At 34.5% G+C, this 7234-nt stretch overlaps 1 non-coding gene across 1 annotated transcript; it reads left to right on the forward strand.

Annotated features, from left to right (window-relative positions):
• The first annotated feature begins 5169 nt into the window (after positions 1–5169).
• LOC148599173 (5S ribosomal RNA) lies at positions 5170–5288 on the forward strand. The gene has a single exon (XR_015918289.1). It is a non-coding gene; the product is annotated as a 5S ribosomal RNA (ribosomal RNA).
• Positions 5289–7234: the final 1946 nt, after the last annotated feature.

Raw genomic sequence — 7234 nt, forward strand, 5'->3', positions numbered from 1 at the left:
AACTAATTATCATGAAAATATACACCTCTACATAACATACTGTCATACCGTCAGAGGACAGTAGATTTTATTTGCCATTAAATGGTGAAAAAAAACGTTCTGTGGATTGTGTAGAAATTATCCTCCGTGGAATGGTGAGTTTGGGGGGGGGGGGGTTGCGGGGATTGGAATCTAACCCCTTTTTCTTGGAATATGGTGTGCACAGTGTGGGCATAGTCTGGGCAAGAATGATAGTCTGGGACCCGCTTTCATAATATTTGGATAGAAACATCTCTTTAATTAATATTTGATTCCGTCCCCGATGAAACTTCAGTAACAACATCTCGTAATATTTCAATTCACATAATAGCATTATCGTGACATTTTCAGTGCACATAATGACCTTCCTGTGACATTTCAGTTCTCAAATCATTTTCAGTTCACATAATGAGCTTCTCGTGACATTTGTAGTCCTTTTTGATTTTCAACTTTCACATTTAGTATAACTAAATTGATGTTTGATTTGTGCATTCTATACTTTAATCTCACATTTCAAGTATGTTTTCCAAGATTTTACCATATTGGAAAACAAAACCAAACCCAATCTATACCAGATTCCCTCATCAGTCACATGTACTTAGGTGCAATGTCATACCTTTCTACATTTCCACATTTTGAAAAGAACACTGGCCATTCAATTAATCTATTTCAAGCTGAGCTGTGTTATACTAGTGTATGGATTCAATCACTTCTCCATATAGGCATTTTCCTACGCAAAAAAAAAAATGATCAATCAAAAACTATCCGTATTTTACCAAAGAAGTTGACAACAGATAAAACCATATTAAACATAGTTGCTTACCCTACCGGTGCACCTGGTCAATTTTCCCAGTTTTTAGTGGAGTCCGAGTTGCTCATTTGCTTTTGTTACTTTGTATGTATGATTTTAGTTACTTTATGTTCTTTGTGTATGTCTGTTTTCCATGTCTGGTCTTTGTCCCTGGATTACATTTTTTTTTATTACCGCTATAACCTTGGTTCCCTTGGTTACTCTTGTAATAATAATAAAAAAAAAAATAGATGCAGTTCTCGAATGGACGATCCTTCATTTTAAGTTCCATAACTCTTATACGAAAAAAGGGGAATCAAAAATAAGGAAGCTTTCTTCGCTCCAATAATATCAATCGTCTACAAAATATTCGTTAAAATCTTGTGTAAAAACACAGATCTTACTATAGAAACTACAAACAGCCCCTCAGAAAATGCAGATATCTTGTATCGTCAGAAAAAAGTAAATAGAGTGACTGTCCAAGAATTTCGCAAGACCAGTTTGCAGCGGTTAGCAAAATAGGAAACGAACCAAAAGTATGACACTTGCAACCGTTTTCTATGTTACGTACATGTACGTCAAAAGACGAACCTATACATTTGTACGGTGAAACAGCCCATATAAATCAATAATCATAATTATCAACCATTATATTTACAATGTTGACATAAATAAAGAATACCGAAAAGGTTGAAGGGTGAAAACATGTGAACGAGTGCTGCAGTATTGTTTGAAAATAATAAATCTCTGGACTTAAACCTCAAGGACACCCCCACTTTACAAAGTACGGCTTCTAATCTACTTCCAGGATCCGTCGAATTTACGAGCAAATGTTATATATCAATTGAAGATTTACACTACTTTCTAAATCTTTTTATACGCCTTTTTGTCTAGACAGGGCGTATTATGGTAAACCGGTATCTGAACGTACGTCCGTCGTTCACATTTCGCAAGGAGCTCAAAATTGCTGCCCCCAGTTTCTTGTGAAACTTTTTTTAATTGTTTTTTTTTTCTAATGTGATCATGAGCTCCCGTTCGAGTTTTATAAATAACCGCTTTTTTTATTTTTTTTGAGTAATTGGACTTTACTCGTACAAAAATGAGATGATATATGTTATGACCCTTGCAACAATGTCAATGAAACTTAGGTCAATTGTTTATTTATATTGATGTAAGATTTCGGATTTTAGGATTTAGAGTTATTTCTAATTTTTCGTTTTCGAGTATTTTGGGGCTTTATTCATAAAAGGGGGTATTTCCTATAATTGCACCATAACCTCAAAACACTTAAAGCAATTAACATTTTATGAATTATTGTTCTTTTTTATTAATGTAAGTAAGTTTCTTTTTTATGTATTTATGTATTTTCCAAATATTTAATCGCAATCATCAGAGCTGTGTCAAGTTTTAATTTGTGTCCATTTTTGCCCAAACTATTCTGGGTTCGACCTCTGTGGGTGTATCTACATACAGCTGCGCTCTGCGAAGCATTTTGATATATTTTCTAAGGGAGCTACCATTTGCTTTTTGTGGGGGGAGGGAGCTAGGGTGAAATTTGAATTAAAAGGCAGGATCTATTATTGTTCTTGTACTTTTTGTTTGTCAAAGTTGCCGAAGAAAAAAATAGGCAGGACCTACATTGTACATGGATATTTTCTCAGAATATAAAGAGATAGAAAATTTCATTCTAATCCCATAAGAATCAAATGATTGCTCCCTTGAAAGACTAAGACCTGTACGTAGTTTGATATAATCTGAAAAGTCCTTAAATGTATTGAGAGTCTTTTATAAAAGATATTTTTTTTCTATTTTTCAGTTTGGACAAGGTTCTTGGACCGATCGGTGTTCATGAGGGCATTAGAGGTTCATATGATGATAACTTTGGTGATCGAATGGTCCATTATTACACTATCATTGGACTTTTTTTCGGCGTAATACTTGTTGGAACTGCGGAATACGTCGGAAATCCGATTGAATGCTGGTGCCCCACTGAACTATCAGAAGGAGAAATTAATTATATTAACTATGTGTGTTGGGTCCAGAACACGTATTATATCCCTCCGTTCAAACCAATACCGTACGAATACGAATTTCGTGACAGTAACGTAATATTTTACTATCAATGGGTGCCATTGATTCTCCTTTTAATGGCGTTTATCTGCAAACTTCCGCGGATGATTTGGAAGTATATGTCAAATAGGAGTGGAGTCGGAATTAAAAAATTAGTCGATCTTGCGAATTCAACTCAACTGGTTTCACCAGAGGACAGGGAGCAGAAACTCAAATTTGTTGCACAGTATATAGATAAATGGTGTTACAACATCCGGCCATTTCGCTCTGGAATATTCCATCCGTATAGAGAACGCTTGGCAAAAATGGGTGACATCGGATGTGGTCGTCACCATGGAAACTATTTCATCAGTATCAGGATCATGACCAGAACTTTCTACTTTGCCGTTGCATTCGGACTGCTGTTTTTCTTAAATGAATTCTTGCAAAATGAAATTTATATTTATGGATATGACGTTCTAAACAAATTTCTCGCCGGAAAGGACTGGTCGTTAAATCACGCGAGATTTCCAAGAGTCACCCTTTGTGACTTTGACATTCGACAGTTGTCTAACATCCAACGTTACACGATGCAATGTGTACTTCCGGTTAACCTTTACAATGAGAAGTTGTTTATAGTTTTGTGGTTTTGGTTGACTTTATTGTCAGTTGCCACACTTATAAACCTTATATACACATGTATTGTTGCTCTGATGCGAGAATCCCGAAAAAACTTTATAAAGAAATATTTGAGATTGAATGACATTTACGAAAAGCGAGAAAAAGACGCTTTGATCCGTAAACTCACTTCGAAATTTATCAGTGCACATCTACGATATGACGGAATATTTGTTCTACAAGTAATTTCCAACAACTGTGGCTGTGCTATAACCGGAGAAGTAATCCGTAATTTGTGGGAGTTGTACCGAGACCGACAATTCCAAATCAACAACGGAACAGTTCCTAAACCCCCGGACAGAAACTATGTCAACTTCAGAGGCAGTAACGGAACAATATCACCAGAATTCAAGAAAATGTTGGCAAATGAGAGTTTTGTTTGATATGCAAGTGTAATGAGACTGAAAAGATATGCAAGTTTTAAAGACAAATTTAGTGATAGAGCCATTTATTTCCCCCCCATAGTGAAGTTCAGCTCAGCAGAGTTATTAGTGGACTGTCGTTTCATCAGTGCACATCTACGATATGACGGAATATTTGTTCTACAAGTAATTTCCAACAACTGTGGCTGTGCTATAACCGGAGAAGTAATCCGTAATGTGTGAGAGTTGTACCAAGACCGACAATTCCAAATCAACAACGGAACAGTTCCTAAACCCCCGGACAGAAACTATGTAAACTTCAGGGGCAGTAACGGAACAATATCACCAGAATTCAAGAAAATGTTGGCAAATGAGAGTTTTGTTTGATATGCAAGTGTAATGAGACCGTAAAGATATGCAAGTTTTAAAGACAAATTTAGTGATAGAGCCGTTTATTTCCGCCCCATAGTGAAGTTCAGCTCAGCAGAGTTATTAGTGGACTGTCGTTTCATCAAACTATATACATGTGCATGTAGTATACACAATATAAAATATACGAATGATATAGGGCCACACTTTAAAAATGTTTGTTTCCCCTAACCCGACCGTAGCTCCTAGCTTTTGATAGGTAGGTAAAATATTGTGTGGCACAAAGTTCATGTGGTTTTGTAAAGAAGTGAAAAATGTTGCTTTGAAAATTAATTTAAAAAAACTTTTGCCAGCTACGTAATGGAAACAATTAGTTATTTGGGTACTAGGCTAAATTTTCATAGGTAGGTTAAGGGGAAACAAACTTCATTTCCCCTAAGCCGACGGTAGCGCCTAGCTTTTGATAGGTAGGGAAAATATTGTGTGGCACAAAGTTCATGTGGAAAATGTTGCTTTGAAAATTAATTCAAAAAAATTCTTGCCAGCTATGGAATGGAAACAAATAGTTATTTGGGTACCAGGCTAAATTTTAATAGGTAGGGTAAGGTGTTATTTTGGTACTAGGCTAAATTTTCATAGATAGGGCAAGGGGAAACAAACTTCATTTTGTTCTAAAGGAAAACAATAGTAGCTGAGAAGTAATATTGAATACATGTACACTAACCATGCTAAGCCCAAATAACAAAAAGTATATGCCTTTCTGGTTTCTTTCTCCAAACAAACAGGCTAGTAGGTAGGACATGTTGTTATTTTATATAGCTTTTTTAAATATGTCTGTCCCAGAAAAAAAAAACCAACTTCCGGTAATTCGAAGCTTTATATGTGCTTATTTTACAAACTAGTGTCTACGACCATATCACGTTGAAAGCACCGGTTCTCGTCTGATCACCGAAGTTAGGCAACGTCGAGCCCGGTTAATACTTGGATGGGTGACCGCCTGGGAATACCGGGTGCCGTAGACAATACATTTTTTTGTTTGTTTCTAATTTGCTTCTTTGTATGTTTGCTAGCTGGATTTTTTTTTCTTTTTATTGAAAGATTTGAAAAACTAAAGTCTAAAAGGTCATGTTTTATCTTTTATGTTGATAAAATTGAAATATCAGTTTGCTTTTAAAACGTGTTTTCACCTTTATTGCATTGGCATTAAAAACATTCTTTTATTTGGCAATAAAATCAAATGTTTATCAAAAGTTAGCCAATAAAAAAGCTAGGATAGGCAGCCAAAAATTATGGTAGGTAGGGAAACCAGAAACGCACCTATTTTTTTTTCGGCCTAACTATACATGTATTAATTCAATAATAATTCTGCTCAAATGTGGAAAGTTATCAAACAAATATTATTAATGTTTTGCGTTACGGATGCGGGATATTTTAAAAAATTGCAAACGTTATGGGATCACATTTATTGTCCAAATTACATATAATTTTAGGTACAATTCTGTTTAAGAATCAGGCAATGGTTGTCGAATCACTTTTCTATATTTATTTTTTAGCTTAAAAATATCAATACATCTAGAAAACAACCGAAAAGCAATTAAAATTTATTCTGAAGCATTAGTAACAGATATTTTTTTACCTGCTTATATAGGGCAAAATTACGGGAAAATTTTCCGCCATTTTTCCATAGTGCATTTAAACTAAACTTGACTTATCAATATCTGAAGGCAAAACGTTACAAACACTTTGATGGTTATTTCTGGTGGTTATTTCTGGAGGTTTTCAGGTATAAATACTTTGACAATGCAGTTGTATCTCCGCTTTTTTTTCATGTGTCACACCTTATAGACAGAGAAGTACTCTAAAATTCTTTTGTGCTGAGGTACTATGCAGCAGAGATTACTCTTTAATTTTCTCATATTGTTCATGACCCATTCTCGTGACATGAAACGTGTGATTTCAAATATTAGAATAGACCAATACATGTAGTATGAATAATGCATTATTTTCACACAAAAATGGGCCATTGACCTATTCATTTCTACCTTTTTAGATCATTTTTGGATTTTAGGGCCAATGACCCATGACCCTGTTACCAAAGGGATTCCTGCAATGCATTAGAACAATGTGTGAAATTGACAGTCTAAGCGACCGACTTGTCGTTTATTAAGTTAAAACTGTGGTATCTTCACTTGTAATGTTTTCTAGTATCCTTATGGCATTTTTATGATAAGTTATGCGCAATGTTGACTTTTTTCAATATACGCGCGCACAATTAGAACAAAATCAAAATTTTTAAAGTCATTTCGAATAAATCAGAATATTTATTTTTCTATTCTCCGACTCATTTTGTTTTATCAGTTTGTGATACAAATTGCATTTATTGTTGTTATGTTTCTAGTGGTTACAAATGTAAGCTTATTTCATGTCAAATGCAATTTTAAGTATTTTCGTGCTCAAACCTGAGAGACTTTATCCAAAGGTTTGAGAGGGTTTGATATATCGCAACTACTTAGTAGTGCAATGGAGTTAAATGTCCGAGAGGTTACGAATGTACGTACAACCAGTGTGTTGAATGAAAGCTTTAAATTAAATGGTAAAAAAATCACACATTTTTTCATATTAATCTTTTTGCATTTATAAATATTGCTTTTTTTATATAGTGCATTTATATTGTTTAAAGATAGTATTTTTTATGTTTACACTTTAATTTCTTTGTTGAAGAGTTGTTTTATGTCATCATGTTTTTCAGTCATTAAAAGAGACGGTATCAACTATGTTTTAGAATTACTATTACATTATCTGTTGAATCCCGATCATACCCCCATCCCTCAATAGTTCTGATATACACATGTTCAGTGGATGAAAGCCAAAAAAAGTGAAAGGGAACTAATTACAAATGATACACAAATAAATCCCATGAAAATATAGAAAGTGAGACCCAAAACATTACGGACATCGTCAGGGGCAA

Source organism: Perna viridis, chromosome 13, assembly GCF_037379345.1.
Source record: "Perna viridis isolate PV_CMFRI_1.1 ecotype Kerala chromosome 13, ASM3737934v1, whole genome shotgun sequence".
NCBI lineage: Eukaryota > Metazoa > Mollusca > Bivalvia > Mytilida > Mytilidae > Perna > Perna viridis.